Source organism: Lepidochelys olivacea (genome assembly GCF_965140295.1).
Source record: "Lepidochelys olivacea isolate rLepOli2 genome assembly, chromosome: 8".
NCBI classification, from domain to species: Eukaryota; Metazoa; Chordata; order Testudines; family Cheloniidae; genus Lepidochelys; species Lepidochelys olivacea.
In genome coordinates, this window is record NC_140418.1 from 47,433,557 (window position 1) to 47,454,825 (window position 21,269).

General features: G+C 48.2%; 1 protein-coding gene across 4 annotated transcripts in view; it reads left to right on the top strand.

The window, feature by feature from the left end:
- The window catches only part of RXRG (retinoid X receptor gamma), a 116,266-nt gene that overhangs the window by 37,283 nt on the left and 57,714 nt on the right, over positions 1 to 21,269 (top strand). The window contains exon 1 of one of the 4 annotated variants that reach the window (XM_084636413.1): positions 11,056 to 11,109. The exons of the other annotated variants lie outside the window; for them this stretch is intronic. The gene's annotated coding sequence lies outside the window, so the exon portion shown is untranslated. Of the gene's footprint in view, positions 1 to 11,055; positions 11,110 to 21,269 lie in introns of those variants that run through there. 4 annotated transcript variants of the gene reach the window in all.

Consider the following 21,269-nt stretch of genomic DNA (forward strand, 5'->3'; position numbering starts at 1 on the left):
TGCTGAGTTGAGTCAGAAAACTCACGAGAATTGTAAAGCCAGTTGACAAACCAGTAAAAAACAATCTTGTGCCGTTTTTTCAAAATGTGATTAAATCGTTCAAAAATTGTAAAACTTCAACCAGCTACAGAGCAGCCTCAGACATTTCAATAAACATTTCCATTGCCTCTATTTGGTTGGTTGCTGATTTTTCTGGGCCAACATTCAAACTTTAGACGAAAAAAGCGTATAGAAAAATAAAAGTTTTTGAAATTTTTGACCAGTTCAAGAACAGGCGTCTTAACCTACCATTCAGATGGTGCAGAGAGGTGCATGGAGGAAAAAAGATAACCAAGCTTCTCACAAACAGGTTGGAGACTCAATCAAAGGTTGGAGCTTAGAGCAATGATTCATGTGGATTCTTGATTTATTTGAGCTGTTTCGGCCATTTTTGATTCTACGTTAAACAGGAGGTAGATCCATTGAAATTATATGTTCAGCAGAAGGTCGGGAATTCAAGATGGGTTCCATTATCACTGACATCGCTCAAGAGTGAGGAAAAGTGCAAATCACAAAACGCCTCCTCAAGCCACTTCTGATATAAAAGAAATCCTGGTAAAGATACTGGCTATGAAGGGGACGGGGTGGTGCTGGGGGTATAAGGGTCACGGTTCAGGCCCCCCCCCTCCCACTTTTAGGGAGCTTCCACTGCTTTTGATACTTAGCCCTGGTCTACACTAGGACTTTAGGTCGAATTTAGCAGCATTAAATCGATGTAAACCTGCACCCGTCCACACGAAGAAGCCCTTTATTTCGACTTAAAGGGCTCTTAAAATCGATTTCCTTACTCCACCCCTGACAAGTGGATTAGCGCTTAAATCGGCCTTGCCGGTTCGAATTTGGGGTACTGTGGACACAATTCGACAGTATTGGCCTCCGGGAGCAATCCCAGAGTGCTCCATTGTGACTGCTCTGGACAGCACTCTCAACTCAGATGCACTGGCCAGGTAGACAGGAAAAGAACCGCAAACTTTTGAATCTCATTTCCTGTTTGGCCAGCGTGGCAAGCTGCAGGTGACCATGCAGAGCTCATCAGCAGAGGTGACCATGATGGAGTCCCAGAATCGCAAAAGAGCTCCAGCATGGATCGAACGGGAGGTACGGGATCTGATCGCTGTTTGAGGAGAGGAATCCGTGCTATCAGAACTCCGTTCCAGTTTTCGAAATGCCAAAACCTTTGTGAAAATCTCCCAGGGCATGAAGGACAGAGGCCATAACAGGGACCCGAAGCAGTGCCGCGTGAAACTGAAGGAGCTGAGGCAAGACTACCAGAAAACCAGAGAGGCGAACAGCCGCTCTGGGTCAGAGCCCCAAACATGCCGCTTCTATGATGAGCTGCATGCCATTTTAGGGGGTTCAGCCACCACTACCCCAGCCGTGTAGTTTGACTCCTTCAATGGAGATGGAGGCAATACGGAAGCAGGTTTTGGGGACGAAGAAGATGATGATGAGGAGGAGGTTGTAGATAGCTCACAGCAAGCAAGCGGAGTAACCGGTTTTCCCGACAGCCAGGAACTGTTTCTCACCCTGGACCTGGAGCCAGTACCTCCCGAACCCACCCAAGGCTGCCTCTTGGACCCAGCAGGCGGAGAAGGGACCTCCAGTGAGTGTACCTTTTAAAATACTATACATGGTTTAAAAGCAAGCATGTGAAAGGATTACTTTGCTCTGGCATTTGCGGTCCTCCTGGATGTACTCCCAAAGTCTTTGCAAAAGGTTTCTGGGGAGGGCAGCCTTATTGAGTCCTTCATGGTAGGACACTTTACCACTCCAGGCCAGTAACACGTACTCAGGAATCATTGTACAACAAAGCATTGCAGTGTATGTCTGCTGGCGTTCAAACAACATCCGTTCTTTCTCTCTCTGTGTTATCCTCAGGAGAGTGAGATATAATTCATGGTCACCTGGTTGAAATAGAGTGCTTTTCTTCAGGGGACACTCAGAGGAGCGCATTCTTGCTGGGCTGTTTGCCTGTGGCTAAACAGAAATGTTCCCCGCTGTTAGCCACAGGGAGGGGGGAAGGTTGAGGTGGTAGCCACGCGGTGGGGGGAGGCAAAATGCGACCTTGTAACGAAAGCACGTGTGCTATGTGTGTAATGTTAACAGCAAGGTTTACCCTGAAAGAGTGTAGCCACTGTTTTATAAAATGTGTCTTTTTAAATACCGCTGTCCTTTTTTTTTTTTTCTCCACCAGCTGCATGTGTTTCAATGATCACAGGATCTTCTCCTTCCCAGAGGCTAGTGAAGCTTAGAAAGAAAAAAAAATGCACTCGCGATGAAATGTTCTCCGAGCTCATGCTGTCCTCCCACACTGACAGAGCACAGACAAATGCGTGGAGGCAAATAATGTCAGAGTGCAGGAAAGCACAAAATGACCGGGAGGAGAGGTGGCGGGCTGAAGAGAGTAAGTGGCGGGCTGAAGACAGGGCTGAAGCTCAAATGTGGCGGCAGCGTGATGAGAGGAGGCAGGATTCAATGCTGAGGCTGCTGGAGGACCAAACCAGTATGCTCCAGTGTATGGCTGAGCTGCAGCAAAGGCAGCTGGAGCACAGACTGCCACTACATCCCCTGTGTAACCAACCGCCCTCCTCCCCAAGTTCCATAGCCTCCACACCCAGACGCCCAAGAACGCGGTGTGGGGGCCTCCGGCCAACCAGCCACTCCACCACAGAGGATTGCCCAAAAAAAAGAAGGCTGTCATTCAATACATTTTAAAGTTGTAAACTTTTAAAGTGCTGTGTGGCATTTTCCTTCCCTCCTCCACCACCCCTCCTGGGCTACCTTGGTAGTCATCCCCCTATTCGTGTGATGAATGAATAAAGAATGCATGAATGTGAAACAACAATGACTTTATTGCCTCTGCAAGCGGTGATCGAAGGGAGGAGGGGCGGATGGTTAGCTTACAGGGAAGTAGAGTGAAGCAAGGGGCGGGGGGTTTCATCAAGGAGAAACAAACAGAACTTTCACACCGTAGCCTGGCCAGTCATGAAACTGGTTTTCAAAGCTTCTCTGATGCGTACCGCGCCCTCCTGTGCTCTTCTAACCGCCCTGGTGTCTGGCTGCGCGTAACCAGCAGCCAGGCGATTTGCCTCAACCTCCCACCCCGCCATAAACGTCTCCCCCTTACTCTCACAGATATTGTGGAGCACACAGCAAGCAGTAATAACAGTGGGAATATTGGTTTCGCTGAGGTCTAAGTGAGTCAGTAAACTGCGCCAGCGCGCCTTTAAACGTCCAAATGCACATTCTACCACCATTCTGCACTTGCTCAGCCTGTAGTTGAACAGCTCCTGACTACTGTCCAGGCTGCCTGTGTACGGATTCATGAGCCATGGCATTAAGGGGTAGGCTGGGTCCCCAAGGATACATATAGGCATTTCAACATCCCCAACAGTTATTTTCTGGTCTGGGAATAAAGTCCCTTCCTGCAGCTTTTGAAACAGACCAGAGTTCCTGAAGATGCGAGCGTCATGTACCTTTCCCGGCCATCCCACGTTGATGTTGGTGAAACGTCCCTTATGATCCACCAGAGCTTGCAGCACTATTGAAAAGTACCCCTTGTGGTTTATGTACTCGCCAGCTTGGTGCTCCGGTGCCAAGATAGGGATATGGGTTCCGTCTATGGCCCCACCACAGTTAGGGAATCCCATTGCAGCAAAGCCATCCACTATGACCTGCACATTTCCCAGAGTCACTACCCTTGATGTCAGCAGATCTTTGATTGTGTGGGCCACTTGCATGACAGCAGCCCCAACAGTAGATTTGCCCACTCCAAATTGATTCCCAACTGACCGGTAGCTGTCTGGCGTTGCAAGCTTCCACAGGGCTATCGCCACTCGCTTCTCAACTGTGGGGGCTGCTCTCAACTTGGTATTCATGCTCCTCAGGGCAGGGGAAAGCAAGTTACAAAGTTCCATGAAAGTGCCCTTATGCATGCGAAAGTTTCGCAGCCACTGGGAATCGTCCCAGACCTGCAACACTATGCGGTCCCACCAGTCTGTGCTTGTTTCCCGAGGCCAGAATCGGAGTTCCACAGCATGAACCTGCCCCATTAGCACCATGATGCATGCACTGGCAGGGCCCATGCTTTCAGAGAAATCTGTGTCCATGTCCTGATCACTCACGTGACTGTGCTGACATCGCCTTCTCGCCCGGTATCGCTTTGCCAGGTTCTTGTGCTGCATATACTGCTGGATAATGCGTGTGGTGTTTAATGTGCTCCTAATTGCCAAAGTGAGCTGAGTGGCCTCCATGCTTGGCTTGGTATGGCGTCCGCACAGAAAAAAGGCGCGGAATGATTGTCTGCCATTGCTCTGACGGAGGGAGGGGCGACTGATGACACGGCTTACAGGGTTGGCTTCAGGGAGCTAAAATCAACAAAGGGGGTGTCTTTACATCAAGGAGTATTTCAGGCAGGACTTCACGGAGGGTTCCAATAAGAAATGGTGCACCTAAGTTATTGTTCTTATTGGAACAAGGAGATTAGCCTGGCCTCTGATTGATACATGGCTAGATTTACCTCGCTGCACCTTCTCTGTGAGTGACTGCAGTGTGACCTAGAGGAATGAGTCCCCTAGACAGGGGAGGAGGCAAATGAGTACAAAACAAATCTGGTCTATTTCTTGTTTTGATCCACTCCATCTATCTTTTACATCTTTGGCTAGCAGCAGACGGTGCAGAAGGACTGCATGCCATCCACATCTCATGGCTGCTTGGCAGAAGATGGTACAGTACAACTGCTAGCCATCCTCATCTCTTGCCTGCCCGGCAGAAGATGCTACAATACAACTGCTAGCCATCCTCATCTCTTGCCTGCCCGGCAGAAGATGGTACAGTACGACTGCTAGCAATCCGTATCGCCTGCCTGCTCACCATAAGACGGTTCAATAGGACTGACTGCAGGACTAAAGAGAATGACCTGGTCAAGTCACTCCAAATTTAGTCCCTGCACCCATGTCTGCCCAGGTGCTCCCAGCCGACGTGGCCAGGAGCACCTCGGACACGACGAGGACGGCTACCAGTCGTACTGCACCGTCTGCTGCCAGAAGGCAATGGGTTGCTGCTACTGTGTAGCAATGCCGTACCGCGTCTGCCAGCACCCAGGAGACATAGGGTGACGGTTACCTGAGCGGGCTCCATGCTTGCCGTGGTATGGCGTCTGCACAGGTAACTCAGGAAAAAAGGCGCAAAACGATTGTCTGCCCTTGCTTTCACGGAGGGAGGGAGGGAAGGGGGGCCTGACGATATGTACCCAGAACCACCCGTGACAATGTTTTAGCCCCATCAGGCATTGGGATATCAACCCAGAATTCCAATGGGCAGCGGAGACTGCGGGAACTGTGGGATAGCTACCCACAGTGCAACGCTCCGGAAGTCGACTCTAGCCTCGGTACTGTGGAAGCACTCCGCTGAGTTAATGCACTTAATGCACTTAGAGCATTTTCTGTGGGGACACACTCACTCGAATATATAAAACCGATTTCTAAAAAAAGACTTCTATAAATTCGACCTTATTCCGTAGTGTAGACATACCCTTAGGCTGAGCTTTCTTGTGTTGCTTTTACTTCAGGCACCAATAAAAGACAAACTGCAGCACGGAAGAGGGCTGAGTATGTGCATTAGCCCAGAGCCTGTGGTGTGAGCTAGGAGCAGGGAAGGACTGGGCTAATTCACACATGCATAGAACTGAGAGTAGAGTCTGGCATCTATAAAGGCTGAGAAAAGGTCATGGCTCAGGAAGGTTGCTTTGTCACACCCTGAGCCAGGACCCATCTTCCTCATTGCCTTCTGCATGGCAGTCTACCTCATTTTGTCCTTTGAAGGGGGCAGTAAGCAAAAGCCACCTTCCCTTTCTCCCAAGGAGAATCTTAAGAGAATGAGGCGTGTTCACCTCGCCCCACAAATAACTTCTCGCTCCACCAGGTAACAGCAGGATGGGGAAACCTTTCAGATCAGTGAGATTATTGACCTGACAAGTGCTACAGGTGTTTATCAATTCCAAGGCCAGAAGGGACCACTGCGATCATCTCATCTGACCTCCTGCATCGCACAGACCAGAGATCTTCTCCAAAATAATTCCCAGAGCAGATCTGTTAGAAAACAGCCAATCTTGATTTACAAATTGTCAGTGATGGAGAACCCACCACAACCCTTGGTACGTTGTTCCAATGGGTAATCACTCTCTCTATTAAAACTGTACCTTTTTCCAGTCTGAATTTGTCTTGCTTCAACTTCCAGTCACTGGGTCACGTTAGACCTTTCTCTGCTAGATTGAAGAGCCCTTATTAAATATTTGTTCCCCATGTAGGTACTTATCGACTGTGGTCAAGTCACCCCTTAACTTTCTCCTTCTTAAGCTAATTAGATAGACTCAAGGAATTCAACCACTATATGGCAGGTTTGCTAATCCTTTAATAATTCTCATGGCTCTTCTTGGAATCCTCTCCAATTTATCACCATCCTTCTTGAATTGTGGGCATCAGAACTGGACACAGTATTCCAGCAGTGGTCACACCAGTGCCCAATGCAGAGGTAAAATAACTTCTGTACTCCTACCCAGTGGTCCTTGGTTGTATAAACAGGCAAATCTCATTAGCCCTTTTGGCCACAGCATTACACTGGGAGCTCCTGTTCTGCTGATTATCCACCAGGATAATCAAATCTTTTTCAGAGTCACTGCCTCCCAGGATAGACTCCCCCATCATGTAAACATGTTGCCAGAGTGTAAGAAATAGACATGATCGTGGGTGTCTGTCAGAGGCAGGTAGGATCTATCCAGGAGAAAGTCACGCACCATGTTTGGGTTTTGATCCCATATAGTGCTTTACAATAGTTACAATAGTTAGCTAATGGTACAAACAACATTTGGAAAAATCATCAAGTTGTCCGCCAAGACCCTCAGCAATTTTCAAGTGGTCTGCGTCAAAAAAAACTTTGAGAATCACTGCTCTAATTGATCAGCAACGTAACAACAAAACAGCATTAACCGGGATGACTTTAAGTGAGGAATTACTGTATATTGGCTTACAAGGCAGGTGTCGGAGGGTGGACTTGGACCTGTTCTGGGCACCACCAAAAATTATACAAACGTGCTGTCCCTGGGAGGAGTGGGAGGGAGCCTAGAAAAGTTTGTGTGCGAGAGAGACCGAGTGAAAAGAGTGGGGAGGGTAAGCTACTGTCCCCCCGGTTGTTTGCATTTTTCTCCTCTGTTTTGAAGAGGAGGTTCTGAAGAAGAGGTGGTCCCAACAGACTTGTGGGCTTTCTCCTCCACACAGCTGTCTCCTGAGCCAAGCACATCAGCACATGATGACAGGTCACACAGACATCTGTGGTGTGCTGCCCAGAACCAGAGCTCCCTTCTTGTTTCTAGGAGCTGTAACTTGCCTTTGGTTGTTTCAGACCCTTAGAACCAGGCAGTGCTTCACTGGCTGGCAGGTCTCAACTGCTGTTGGCCGTGACTGAATAATTGACAGCCTGGCAGCAGGGCAGCTACTCCAACTGGCTTTCCTCCACTCTTGGTTCCCTTGAGAGGGAAGCGGTAGCCATTCAAATCATAAATAACTCCTCTTACCTTGAATTCCCAGATCCACGCTCATCTATCTGGTATAAATAGAACTTTTGAGGCAGAAGGATGTGATGGGAAATGACAGGTTGTCTCTGGAGTTCTGCACTCACCGGATTGCAGAGGAATCTAAAAGCAGTGACTGACAGCAGCAAGCAAATGGCTTGCATATAAACTGGGTGCATCAGGGCCACCAAATGGCATCAGAAGGACTGAAGGCCCAGAGGAGTTTCTGGCAACATTGTAGGATACTGTGCCCTTCAGGTTCCCTTTCTTGCTTTGCACTGAGCCCGAGACTGCTGCACAGTTATAAATACAGGGAGAGACCTTGCATAGGTCCGGTGAATACTTTTGACTCTACCAAGCCCCCTCACCAACATTAGGAGCTTGGTCTGGTAGACAGGCCCGGAAGTTTTCACAAGAAAATTTCTGGGTTTTGTCAAGCTTTTTTAGGTTCTAACTGAAAGAGTGTTTGTTTTTGACAAAAGGGAAATGCTTGTTTGTTTTTTTGATGAAAATCTGAAAATTTCCATTAAAACTATTAACAAAAACCAAAACCCTTTCATTGTCTTCAAATTGTTTTTGTGGAAAATTATTTTTCATAAGCTCTAAGGCTTTGTGCATGGATCACTCGCCACTGGAGGAGGATTAAAATGGGACACTGGACCAACCCACTGACGCTCATGATAGGAACGTCTGTTTGCGAAGCGATGTCAGAGAGGTCATAGGCCAATATTTTCTAACTTGGATGGCTAAAGCATCCAAATCCATGCATTAAATGGCCTGATTTTCCAAAGTGCTGAGCGCTCAACCCGAGTTCCTACTGAAGTTGCCACTAGAAACCAGGCCCCTTTATGGAGATTCCTGCATATGGATTTTGGTGCTTTAGGCACCCAAGTCTGAAAATGCTGGCCTTACTGTATCCTGATTCCAATTCAGGATTTCAGCTTCATGGGTGGCCATGGGCAGTAGGTGCCGACTCTGTGGATGCTCCGGGGCTGGAGCACCCACAGAAAAAACGTAGTGCTCAGCACCACCAGAAGCCCACCCCAATTAGCTCTTCTCCCTCCCCCCAGTGCCTCCTGCCCGCCGGTGCATCAGCTGTTCAGCAGTGTGCAGGAGGTGCTGGAGGGGAGGAGGAGAAGCGAGGGCGGTGTGTGCTCAAGGGAGGGGACGGAATGGGGTGGGGGAAGGGTGGGGGAGGGAAGAGGTGGGGCAGGTTGGGGGCTTGGGAGAAGGGGTGGAGTGGGGGCGGAGCCTGAGGTGGAGCAGGGGTGTTGAACACCCCCTGGCAATTTAGAAGACAGCACCTCTGCCATGGGCTCTTGGCAAAAGTGTAGTCCAGGCTCTTATCTGAAAAGCTGTTCTGCATCTTACCTAGCTAAGGTATTTACATGGACCCCCTCACCCTAGTATCTGAGCACCTCTCAGCCTTTTAATGCATTTATCCTCACAACAGGCAGGGAAGTGCATTGCACAGATGGGGAGCCAAGGCACAGGGAAGCTAAGTGACTTGCCCAAACTCACACGGGGAGCCTGTGGCAGAGATGGCTCCCAATTCCTAGGCTAGCCCTAGGCTAGCCCTAATCAGTGAATCATCCTCATGCTCTGCCCTCGATCCCAGTGCATTCGGTTTCCTGACTACCCAGCACAGCCTGGTCACTCCAATGCACAGCCTGGGTTCTTTGGCCATATGCCCAGAGCCCCATGCATGGATGCTTGGAAAACCAGAGACATTTTCCACAGTGCCCATGTGGCTATTTTTGATTCACCTTCCCAGGGAACATTTTTTCCCCCTGCATGTTTTCCCATGATGCTTCTGTTGCTGACCTTTCTGCTCTGGCAAAGAGGACTCACCAGAGGAGCACATAGGCTGTGATTCTTCTGCTCTCACAAAGGCTGGGATTGTTGGCAGCTCTGCGCTGGAGAAAGTGTCTGACTCAGATCTCTCTAGCTGGGCTCCAAATGGCTTTTCTGCCTCAGGCTATCTTGGTGTCATAGTAGGCCTGTTGTTTTTGCCCCTCCAGAATATTAAAAAGTGCATTGTTGAAGCAGAGCATGAGTCAAAAGGGGTGTGCTGGGGGCCCCCGGACGAGCCTTGCCATGGAGCTGGGAAACTGAAAGGGCGAGCATGTTAACGGCTGTTTGCTGTAGGGAGAAGAGGAAAACACTGGTGCGTCAGAGGCCATCGGAACGATGGTGCATGGGACAGTAGCTCCATGAGTGCCGTCGTTCATTTCAACAGCGCACAGAATACCAGCAGACTCAAAGAGCCGCCCCCCTTCACCTAACACGGAATTATTGTGTTGGTGTTTTTTTAAATGAAAATATCTGTTGTTGAATCCTTTGACAGCAAACTGCCTCCCTCCAAGTCATTTTTTATCATCAACGTTTCACTCTGATCAAAGAGGGTTTACCGGGGAAATGAACCCATCCCTCTTCAGGTTGGTGTGTGTGTGGGGGGTGGGGTGGGGCTGGGAGTGGGGAATCTCTGGGGCTTTATCTCCACTAACAAGCTTCATCTTGGTAATTCACCACCGGCCCTGACTGTGACATCGTGGCTGCCACCAGCTGAGCGACACCTGTGGTGAGTTAGGACTGAAGGCTGCTAAGGGTGGCCCACAACACCTTCTCCCTTCCCTCATTTCCCCTCCCCTGACAGATTAGTTCAGCCACGCTCCAGCCAAGCCTCCTCCCCTTTAGACTCCTTCCCTTTAGGTTAAATCAAAGTCCAACCAATTGATGTCCCTTATTTATATCCCCACCCCTTTCCCCAGCATTCCTTGTCTGTGATCTTTGGGAACCACAATTCCCACCACGTCTCCTTCCTTGGCTGCAACCAGAATATTGCAGAGGTGGACTGTGAACCCACGATGTGTAAACTCCCAGTGTGAAGCAGTTGTAGCAAGGAGATAGAGGGTACTGACGATTTCTTTTTTCCCCTCCTGACAGGAGAGCAGCGGAGGGGATGGTTTTGTGGGAGCACTGCACTAAACTCCTGCCTGGCAGGCGATAAGTGCGGCATTCCAGAAGAACGCCAGCAGAGCCCACTGTCAGCCTGGTGAAAGTTTGCTATGGCCTGGTGAAATTGCTAAAAGTGCTAGACCATGAATCACTGAGGTCCCAGGCCAGCTCTGTTTGGAAAATCAGGCCACTTTTATTTAGGTGCCTAGAGACAGATTGAAGAACTGAACCTTAGGCACCCAGGTTTGTAAACTTTGGCCTTGACAGTGCTCTGAAGCAGAGAAACATTAATAGAAATGTTGCTGCTGTGGAAATTGGGACCCAACGTGCCACAGGAATTCTGAGAGAACACGGATTCCTTGGCCTGTGCTTTAACCACAAGACTATCTTTCCTCTCCAGGGGGCTCTTAAACATCACACCCAGGATTTGATGGGACTCTTCTGGCATGAATGTAGTTCTCCCGTTCTGAATTTATGAATGATGGGAACGTGAATTCCTCCTGCACTGTTGGGAATTCAAGGTCACGCCATGCCTTAGTGGCAAGGTAATTTCCCTCAGATTTTCAGAAGGCCATGGAGCTGACCTGTTGCCACAGCTTCATGAGTTATTAAGGGTCTCCCGTCTGGAGATGGGCAGGCCAGCAAATGAACAGGTTTTCCTTTTCCCATAGGTTTGCTAGAGTTTTACTAACTTAGAAGGATAAATGCAATTCACTGATTTCATTCACTGCTCCATCGTAACTTATTTAGACTGACTCTATTGGATGATGACCCCTGCTAGCAGGCAGGGAATCCAGAGCAGGGACCCATATGGCACCAGGGTCCCAATGGGGAGACCTAGCTGGGCTATCCACCCCAACTGCTCATGCTGCACCAGTTCAGTAGCTTGTCTTGCTTGAGAGCCTCCAACCATGCAACACAGTCATAGAGTTGAAGGCCAGAAGGGACCACCAGATCATCTAGTCTGACCTCCTGTGTATCACAGGCCACTAGCACCATTCAGCACGCACACACTAAACCCAACACTCTGAAAGAGACTAAAGTATTCCAGCCCTGTGGAGACTAGACTACTACATGCCCCAGGCAGAGAACAGGCAGGACCAAGGGTGTCAGTGCCCGAGGCATACCGCAATGGCAGAGGAATGACGCAAGGAAACTAGGTTGGTATAACAACATCGCTCAAGAGTGTGAAAAGTCCACACTGCCAAGCAACACAGTTAAACCGACCTAACCCCCAGTGTAGACAGCGCTAGGAGAATTCTCCTTTTGACCTAGCTACCTTCTCCCAGGAGGTGGATTATTTACGCTGACCCAGGAACCCCTCCCGTTGCCATAGGTAGTATCTTCATCCATATGCTACAGCAGCATAGTAGTATCTACAGCAGCATAGCAGGTAGTATCTTCATCCATATGCTACAGCAACCATATGCATACAGCATTTTAAGTGTAGACAAGCCCTAAGTGCAAGATACCCAGAGCAACCCACACCCACACGCTACAAGGAAAGCGACCCTCCCCTTCCAAGGTCACTGCCAATCTGACCTGGGGGAAAATCCCTTTCCCCACCCCACACATAGCGACCAGTTAGACCCTGAGCATGTGAGCAAGAACCAGCCAGCCAAGCACCCAAGAAAAGGATGCTTGGTGCCACCTCAGAGCCCCGGCCCTCCCTGCCCCGTGTCTCATTTCTAGCTGTGGCACATCCCTGAGGCTTCAGATGGAGATGTTAAAAAAAACAAACCACAGCTAGGGTGCCCCTTAGCTGAGTGTGTGTCAAAATAACCTCCTACCACCAACTGTGTCTGATTGAGTAGGTAATTCCCTGGCAGCTGGACACACAATGGGTAAAGCTGCTGGAGGTACTTAGGCAGACATAAGAGGATTCAGTGACACCGCTGATTAGTGTCCAGGGCCTCATTATGAAGGGAGGAATTGAAGGTCCCCGATGTTTAAATGGACTTGGAATTATCTCCCCTCAGTGTCTGCTTCTGCCTGCGCAAGCTGGTGTGTTCTGCAAGGTAGGAACTGCCCACGGTCTCTCCTGGGCCTTGTTTTTGTTGCAGTGCTTCTAGTGGGTCCGTCGCTCTGCGTACTCAGGAGGAGCTTTGTGTCGCAGGATTACCAGCCGAGTGTGGGCTTGCGGTGGAGGCGGACAGGGAGGTGGGTTGAGGGTACTGGGAGGAAGGGGGGGCTTTGTTTGCAGGTGTATTTGTGATGCCGTTGCTTGAACATGTTGTGGTTGGTAATTGTATTAGCTGGTGGGGTTAATTTCATTAGCTTGATGTCAACCGTTCTCTCTCTGAATGAGGCAGTGGTGAGGTAAAGGGCAAGCCGGGGTTGAGGAGCGGGGGGCATGCTGGCTTCCTTTCCTCCCCCATCTTTCTGGGGGCAGTAATTACAGCTTTGGCTTTGATAATTTCCCCTCCCCATGCCCAAGGGTGCAGCAGGGTGAGCTCTGAATTGGAAAGCAACAGAAGAACAAAGAGAGCAAGGTTGAGTGAGGGGAAGGATGGCCCAGTGGTTAGCGCACTGCCTGGGACTTGGGTGACTGGGATTCAGTTCCCTGCTCCACCCCAGCTTCCTGTGTGATCTTGAATACGTCACTTACTTGCTGTGTGCCTCAGTTCCCCATTTGTACATTGAGGATCACAGGGGTGTTCGGAGGATAAACCTGTTAAAGATTGTGAGGGGTGATGGGGGGAGGGGTTGCTATAACTGTCTAACATAGAGCCCACTTATAAAAATAAGCAATATGTTCAATGCCACGTTTCTTCCCAAAGGCTCTTGTCGTTGGCCAGCTGCCTGGAAGGGTATTTGCATTTATGATGAATCTGGTAGAGCCACTGATGAGATGTGATATTTCTCACAAAGGCACTAGAAAAGCTCCATGAGCTCACACAGGACCACTCTGTCTTTAATGGGATGGGGAGGACCGATTTTTATTTTTTTTTCTATTCTTCAGAAACTCCTTAATTAGATTTTGGTTTTGGGAAACCAAACCCAGCTTGGACGGCATACAGATGACACTTTATCTGAATCCCTAGCTTTCAAGGTGGTGGGATCGGACATTTGTCTCTGTTTTTAAAGGTCTTGTCCCAAAGACCCGCAGCTTGATAAACTTCATGGAACTCATTGGGTCTAATGTTCCACTCAATTACACTGACTTACAGCTGGTAGAGTTGAATGGAGAATCAGACATGCTATATCCGCCTCAAAATGATGGGGCCTTGAGCATCCCCTGGGATTGGAGCTAGACACGGGGTGGAGCTGCGAACTTCAGATCCAGATTTCTCTTAGATCCTCAGCTGATGCTAATCAGCATTGGTCCTCTTGAAGTCAGTGGACTCTTGTGGCCACAAGACTGGAACAGCAAGCTGCACTGGCTGCAGGTTGGGATGAGTGTTTTGGTTTTGCTTTTCCTGGATGTTGATGATGGAGCCTGCATCTTCCTCCTTACTAAAAAAACCAAACCAATGAACAAAACTGATGCTATTCTGCAGCAATAGATCTTTGTGCTGTTGCTTCAAGAAGTGTCACTATGGTATTTGGGGCTATCTCTGCAGAATATTGGAGTATTTGTTATTTAATGCAGAACAACCAGGTTGGGGAGGTAAGATCTTTTACTGGACCAATTTCTGTTGGGGAGAGAGACAAGCTTTCCAGCTTACCCAGAGCTCTTCTTCAGGTCTGGGAAATGTACACAGTGTCACAGCTAAACAGTAGGTGGAGCAGATTGTTTAGCATAAGTGTGGCTGACTTAACATGTGGGAAGCGCGCGGCAGGGCAGAGGAGGCTGAAGGCTCCGAGGTCAGACCCAGGAAGGTGGAAGCTGTGTGAGCTGGGTGTCCTGAAGACAGGCTGCTCACAGAAAGGAGACTTCCCCAGAGTCCTGACTGGCTTCATGGGGAGCAGTTCCAGAGCATCGCCCGGGGACTCCTGGTGGCACTAAAGTGGGCACAAACCTTTTTATAAGTATGGCTGACATAACATTTTTATGGCTGACTTAGAACAACGCTTCCTCAGCTCTCGTCCCCTAATGCCCCTACTCTGCTTGCGCTATATTGATGACATCTTCATCATCTGGACCTGTGGAAAAGAAGCCCTTGAGGAATTCCACCATGATTTCAACAATTTCCATCCCACCATCAACCTCAGCCTGGACCAGTCCACACAAGAGATCCACTTCCTGGACACTATGGTGCTAATAAGCGATGGTCACATAAACACCACCCTATACCGGAAACCCACTGACCGCTATTCCTAACTACATGCCTCCAGCTTTCACCCAGACCACACCACGCAATCCATTGTCTACAGCCAAGCTCTACGATACAACCGCATTTGCTCCAACCCCTCAGACAGAGACAAACACCTACAAGATCTCTATCAAGCATTCTTACAACTACAGTACCCACCTGCTGAAGTGAAGAAACAGATTGACAGAGCCAGAAGAGTACCCAGAAGTCACCTACTACAGGACAGGCCCAACAAAGAAAATAACAGAACGCCACTAGCCGTCACCTTCAGCCCCCAACTAAAACCTCTCCAACGCATTATCAAGGATCTACAACCTATCCTGAAGGACGACCCAACACTCTCACAAATCTTGGGAGACAGGCCAGTCCTTGCCTACAGACAGCCCCCAACCTGAAGCAAATACTCACCAGCAACCACACAACAGAACCACTAACTCAGGAACCTATCCTTGCAACAAAGCCCGTTGCCAACTGTGCCCACATATCTATTCAGGGGACACAATCATAGGGCCTAATCACATCAGCCACACTATCAGAGGCTCATTCACCTGCACATCCACCAATGTGATATATGCCATCATGTGCCAGCAATGCCCCTCTGCCATGTACATTGGTCAAACTGGACAGTCTCTACGTAAAAGAATAAATGGACACAAATCAGATGTCAAGAATTATAACATTCATAAACCAGTCGGAGAATACTTCAATCTCTCTGGTCACTCGATTTCTGATCTCAAAGTGACTATCCTTCAACAAAAAAACTTCGAAAACAGACTCCAAGGAGACACTGCTGAATTGGAATTAATTTGCAAATTGGATACAATTAACTTAGGCTTGAATAGAGACTGGGAGTGATTGAGTCATTATACTAACAGGTTTCAGAGTAACAGCCATGTTAGTCTGTATTTGCAAAAAGAAAAGGAGTACTTGTGGCACCTTAGAGACTAACCAATTTATTTGAGCATAAGCTTTCGTGAGCTACAGCTCACTTCATCGGATCCGATGAAGTGAGCTGTAGCTCACGAAAGCTTATGCTCAAATAAATTGGTTAGTCTCTAAGGTGCCACAAGTACTCCTTTTCATTATACTAAGTAAAACTATTTCCCCTTGTTTATTCCTTCCCTCCCCCCCCCCACTGTTCCTCAGACGTTCTTGTTAACTCCTGGAAATGTGCTGGAAATGGCCCACCTTGATGATCACTTCAAAATGTTTTCTCTCCCCCCACCCCACTCTCCTGCTGGTAATAGCTCATCTTAAGTGATCACTCTCCTTACAATGTGTATGGTAAACATCCATTTTTTCATGGTCTGTGTGTATATAAATCTCCTCACTATATTTTCCACTTTATGCATCTGATGAAGTGAGCTGTAGCTCACGAAAGCTCATGCTCAAATAAATTGGTTAGTCTCTAAGGTGCCACAAGTACTCCTTTTCTCCTTACAATGTGTATGATAATCAAGGTGGGCCATTTCCAGCACAAATCCAGGTTTTCTCACCTCTCCCCCCCCCACACACACACAAACTCACTCTCCTGCTGGTAATAGCTCATCCAAACTGACCACTCTCCTTACAATGTGTAAGTTGTTAATTCATATCTCAATGGACCATTCAAGGTGAAACGGCCCGTTAACATCCCTTTGTCATAGGGGATAGGAAAAGCAGGGGAAGGCAGCTGGGGTTGTTAGCGGGGTACTTAATGCAGGTCAGGCCAATTTAGATTAGATCACCCATGCTGCTGTTCTCGAAACCTCCACTGACTGATGTAGGCCAGTCTGTTCAAACTTGCTCAAGCACCTAAATAAGTGGCCCGATTATTCCATGGGGCTGATCTTCTGCAGCTTCCATTGAACTAACTGGTACCTAAATATGAACTGACAGGCGGCTTTGAGCCCTAAAGACTGAAAATATTGGCCTTCGTATATAATAATATCTTGAGATGCATTTCCCCTAGCTTTTGTCGGGGGGGGGGAGGATGTGTGTAACTAAGCAGACAGATGCTAACCTAGATCCACTAAAAATCAATAAAGTAATCCACTTACTACTTTGGTCCTTCAGCCTTTTTAAGGAGCTCAGAGTTGTTTTGTTTTCTTCTCTCTCTCCAGACTCTGAGCGAAAGAAAGGCTTGGCTAGATCAGCCTCTTTGCTCATGGCCGGTCAATAATGTAATTCGCCACTAAACCTTCATTAACTTAAAGTTAAGGTTGCCCAGGTCTCACATAAGCACTAAAAATCAATTTGAGCACTAAAAATCGGCACAGATCTCATGTGACTGCTCCAAAGCAAGGCAACCACGAAAAATCAGCATAGTCAGCTGTTCAAATCCTGTTAAAATCCAACCTTGACTTGCACTCTTCACTGCCTAGACTTGGCAGTAGCCAAGTGCCCTCACATGCTTCCCAGTTTCACAGAATACTCGTTTCCAGTTCTAACACAGAACCAGAACCAGTTCTCCCAGTCACAGGCAGATGTACAAAATTAACTTGGACCTTAGCAAGGTTAAATTCTCTCACCGACAGAAGCACGGTGGTGGTATTTGTACAGGAGAAAGCATGAGGTTAGAAGCCTTCCAGTAGTGCAGCAGGAAGCACATTGGCAGGTGTAGCTAGCTGCACCCCTGCCCATTAGATCAGTTTCGTGCAGAGATAAGTAGGCGGAATTGTATGGTCCCTAAATCAGTGGCAATCTAATGTATTTCCTACGGCATGTCAGCTGCAGGCTGCGTTCTGATGACAAACCACAGCAGCTTTGGCAGAGGGAGCGACTGCTTCTAGAGCAGACCCTCAGGTAGAGCTGGTTGGAAAACAGATTGGCTGATTGTTTTCCCATGGAAAATGTTGACTTTTTTGTTGAAACCTCTCCCCCCTCTCCCCTCCCCGCCAACGAATTTTTCTTTGTTTCTGTTTTCAGCAAGTGAACACCCAAATTTTTTGCTTTTTGGCTGAGAATTGGATGTTCAGGTTTGATGAAAAATTTCCATTTTTCAGAGAGCAGGTGCTTTTCACCCCCCAAAAATAGTTTCAGTTGAAAAACCCAAATTTCTGTGCAAATAAAGTTTTGATGGAAGATTTTCAACCAGCCCCACCTTCAACCGCCATTTCTTTGGCAAATTGGCCTACAACTCTCTCTGTCTCCTTCTACCCACTTCCCCTGGCTTAGCCCCTCCTCTTAAGAAAGAGCCATTGAAATAGGCTGGGAGAGGGAAACAGTTGGAGGCCAAGTTGCCAAAGAAGTAGAGCTTGCTGGTCTGCTATGAAGGCTTCCTCTGTACAAGCCTGGACTGGCACTTACCAGACAGAGAATGGGGTCAATGCTCAGCATGGAAAGCGGCGATAAATGCTGAATAACAACCCTGGGGGTGCCTAAGGTTCTTCACTAGGACCAGTGGTGTTTAAGATACTTGTCAATGATGTGGACAAAAGGATGAGCAATAAGGTAGCGAAATTTGCTGATGACTATGGAGACGATTTTGTCATAGTAAAACTAGGCAAAATTCACAGAACAGTCGTGGTAAAAATGTAAAAAAATCGGGGTATGGTTACAGCAGCAAACAAATGTGTAACAATTTAACAAAGTATTCCAGTGTAACGCGGAGCCATTGACACTGACCCACGGGCTGGGTGGCCAATTGAAGTGAGTCAAGGGGTGGAGGTGGCGCTTCCTCCCCGAGCCCTGCCGTTCGGGGCTGAAGCCTGAACTTGCGGACCTGTGACCTCCGTGATAGAGCTGTACCCTCACTGATGACCCAACATCAGTTACGTTAGTCAGAACTGGAGAAGATGCAGGGACTCCAAAGGCACTGAACCATGCTAGGGAATAGTGCCTCATGATAGCAGATAAAATTCAGTAGAGACAAGGCAAAGCAGTATGCGCTAAAATGGAATAACGACATATCCATGTTCCTGGGTGCTTTACAAGCTATAGGCATTCAGGAGAAAGACCTTTGTTGTGAGCAGCTTGATGCTGGTCAATGTTAGTTTCTGTTTTGAATGGGATAGAATATAATGCTGTCGTATAAACAGATATGCTCTCATCTGGTATATTGAACATTTACTTGTCTGAATTTTGCACAAGTGGCACTTTGTAGCCCTGATACAGCAAAGCACTTAAGTAGGCCTATACTTGTGTACCCCCCGCCCCGCTGAAAGCTAACCTTATAATAGTGTCATTTATGTTGCTATATACATACAATAAAATAAACAGGATGTAAAAGGAGGCCATGGGATTGCTAATGTATTGTTGAAAATCTTGATTTTTAAAAATTATTCTCTGTCTGTGTGTGTGTTTTTTCTCAGATTTAATGTTGGAATGACATGGTTTTGCATTCAGTAGAACCTGTGCAGGATATGATTTTCTGTTCCATAACATACACTGCACTCGGTTAGAATAGCTTTAGTACGGTTAGTATTCTGCACGGATTCTACCTTCAGCTACACCTTTTGCTCCAAATGCTTGTTTCAGTAGCCCTTTGTTGTTCTGCAACCCAGTGGCACACCTGCAAACAGGTGTACCTGCACTTCCAGACCCACACAGTTACGTACAGGCATTAGCTGGTACCTGCTGAAACGCGCACACAGCCAGATACCCAAAGAGAGACACCAATAGATGCTGCCATGCACAGAATAGACAGGGCCAGGATGCCAGTGTTTTTTTTAAAAAGGGTTTCTCTAAACTCTCTCGTTAAGGCTAAAGGAGACACTGGGGCCTGGGGCTGTCTGCGGGCTGTGGAAGAACTAGAACTGTGAAGAGTAACCTTTCCTTCTCCTGCCTGCAGAAAGCCTCAGGGCTGACAGCACCAGGTCTTCCCGAGTCTAGCTTGCATATTATTAACTTCTCCCTCACTATTGCTTGCATGTCAAATGTTCCTTCCTCCGCAGTCTCCCTGCACAGCATCTGCAGGGTCAAGCAGTGTAGCTACTAGCTCTCCTGGCTCCTGGCAGAGCCCTAATGGGCTGAACCCATAGCACTGGACTGTGAGCTGCACCCAGGGCACTCAAGGTTTCCCTTCCCTCCCATTGTTCTCTTCCTCTTTCTGTCCGTCTGGCGACATAACAACCTCTTCTCCAGTCAGCCAGGGCTGTGCCCATCACTGCTGCTTACAGAGCTGGCCAAAGGGTGTCATGTTAGGTGGGGTTCATTTCTTCCTGACTACCAGAGAGCCTCGGGATTCCCTGCCATTGCAGGGCCTCGGGCCCTGGTGCACCTCAGTCCCTCCTCTTCTCTGGCTGTGACTCACCATAGTTTAGTCTCCTGAGAATTCTAATCCTTTGATCTTCTTCTGGTGGTTGGCTGGGGGTCCCTCCTGGCTTGGAACTCTATGTGACCAAAGATGGGTTTCCCTGATGGGGACAGAGTTGTTTGCTGTTTGCTTTTAGAAGTAGGTATGTGGGTCCAGATTCATCATGTCCCTATCAACACTTGCGCTCATCCTACGTTCTGTTCTACTAAGGTACCGCACATGAGTCAGCTTGTCTCAGTACCTCAGCCCACCTATAAATCCCCCCGATAGCTAGCATCCTATTACCTCTCTTCCCTTGTCAGGACTTGAACAAAGGCCACCAGTGATCAGAAGCCAGTGCATTAGTCCACTGCACCCCCTTGCCTCCCTCCCTCTGCCAGGGATACCCTCATGGGGATCTCAGCCTTCATGTAAGAATTAGATCCGTTCTGCCCATCTCTAGAATCCAAAGAGCGAGAGAAGCCAGGGACTCCTGGAGTGCTGTACCTTTGAAGTCAACGAGCTGAGGAGCTGGCTCCTTGTGTTCCTTTCTATTGTACATGGTGCATTTACTCTCTAGGGAAGGGAAATGTAGACTGATGAGCTGAATATATCTATAACTGTGTTGCAGCCCTAGGGCTGCTGGCAAGTAGCCAGCATGGCCCATGATGCCTGAAAAGTCAAGCAACTTTGATTTAATCCATTTGCTCATTGATTTATCCCACCAGGCTCTGTTCTTGGCCCCCTTTTCTTTCTTTCTTTCTTTCTTTTTTTCTTTTTCTTTTCTTTTTTCTTTTTTCTTTCTTTCCATTTCTTGGGTGATCTCATCTGCTTGCGACTTCAGCTACCTTCCTTGTATTGAAACCCTACAAATCTACTTCCCCACCCTCCGTGCAATCCTGCCTCCCAGCCCGTCTTTGACACCTGTTGGATCTCTTGCTAGCAACATGTCCTGAACTGAATTATCCAAAGCCCTCTTCCCTCCCCCACAGTTCCTGCCACTACAGACAACTCTGCCATCACTCAGACCTATAGCCTGAGAGCCATCTTTGACGCCTCGCTTGACCCATGCGTCCAAGCTACCTTTAGAGCGTACTGCTGCTTCTTCCATAATAGTCCCAGCATCTTAGCTTTTCCTCTTAGCCATATAGTTAAAACACTTGCCCAACCTCTTCTCAACTTCCTCATCATATCCAGCCCTTCTCCCCTCTGGCCTGCTCCTCACCCACCCCAC